This window comes from Pyrus communis, chromosome 5 (genome assembly GCF_041283825.1).
Source record: "Pyrus communis isolate YQ-2024b chromosome 5, ASM4128382v1, whole genome shotgun sequence".
In the NCBI taxonomy this organism is placed as follows: domain Eukaryota; kingdom Viridiplantae; phylum Streptophyta; class Magnoliopsida; order Rosales; family Rosaceae; genus Pyrus; species Pyrus communis.
Window position 1 is genome coordinate 30,701,574 of NC_142569.1, and position 1,792 is coordinate 30,703,365.

Sequence of the window (1,792 nt, forward strand, 5' to 3'; positions counted from 1 at the left end):
ATGATTGTTCACCTCCCACACCGCATGCTCACCTTGGATCCAAGTCTGGTGCCAGCCTGTCGTACATACCACAATAGGTGGTTCCGACTCGTAGGTGACCTGCGAATTATCGCACAACCTTCATGTGATCGTAGCACTTAAGCGTACATATTTATATATAGCCTGTCATACAGGTCACACCAGGTGACTCTGACTCGTGTGCTAGCCTAGATTTATGAGCTACGGGTCCATTCGTACAGGTTACGTTAGGTGACTCCGACCGGTATACTATTTTATATTGGTTTCACACCTGACTTACATTTATTATTGCTGAAATATTATGACATGTCATACTTCAGTTTTCGCTGCTCTTAAGCATGGGTTTTTATACCTACGTAGTAGTATTATTTTTTGAAAATTATACGGGTTTTACGGCGAGGGGTTATAACGCTTTTAAAAAGGTTTTTATTTAAAACTTTATTTTTTTGGCCCACTCACCCTTGTTTTACGCCCCTCCAGGTGTTAGTAGCACAGTTTTCACACTGACGAGGATTATTGGCAAATCTTGGTGTAGGCGATTATCATCGATGGTATAATTCTCACCCTATTTTACTATACTGTACTTATGCTCTGTCATCACGTGTGAAATGGGTACATACCTGCTCACCGTGCACTTTTGTACTTGGGCACTTTTAGGTTTAAATTTATTCACATCTTCCACATCAATACACTTTATGGATTCGTCACCTTCCAGGTGTCGGCTAACACAGCTCGATTCGGAGTCCTAGTGGACATCCCGGGTCGGGGTGTGTTAGGTTCCGTTCTTCACGAATTCAAAGCTAAACCTAGTGAAATTTGATTGGAAATAAAAGATGGGAGGTCATGGAAGGTTTTCCAGGTGGTGGATGGCCGCGATTTGACGAAAAAACCGACGGAAACCATTGGAGAAGATAGTGGAACTGAGTTGGGTCGGGAAAAGGAAAACAGGTTGGTGATCCCGTGCTTCACCTCTTCCTCCTTTCCCCTCCATTCCTGCTTTCCCTATTGGTCACGCTCTCTTTCTCTTCTTTTTGATTGGGTGTCCCGCCTCTATTTATTTTCTCTCTTTTATCTCTTCTCCCAACCGTATGTTTCTTCTTTCACTTAATCTGGGCCACACACGTGGCACGTGGCTTTCCAGATTTTGCTCCAAAATCTGGAGCATTCTAGAAAATAATACATTTACAATTTTGCCCTCGACTTCCTTCATTAATAACTCCTTCGTTATAATAACCCCATATTACATTCTGTTTGCGCTCACGCGCTCGTCTCGACGAGTACTACCTGAATACTCCAAGAAAACAGATTTTGTGTGATACGACAAAGTGGTCAACATAAGTCAACGTATTTGCCTCGAAGCGCATTTTCGTAATTTCACGTATTAAAATTATAAAAATCATAATTTTTAGGGACTAGTTGTTACACGTCCCGATCCTGATGTTTGGGGGACATCAGAATGGCTACATGCTAGCCGACACTCGAGGGTGATGCAAGCCATTTAATGAATGCATATGCCGAGAACATATGAAACATGCATATAAATTTCACCTGTAACTACACAATGTAATATTCAAATACAAACCTTACCAAAATAATATAATAATATTCAAACGACAAATAAATGATAGTGATAATGCATTACATGTTCAGAGCATAAATCTAATTCAGAATACAAGCGGAAAGTGCTATTACAATGATGTTAAAGCAGAGAGGATGATACGATGTCATTGGTACGGGAATGCCTCGTAGCTCGGATCGTATGTCTTGTTCCTAT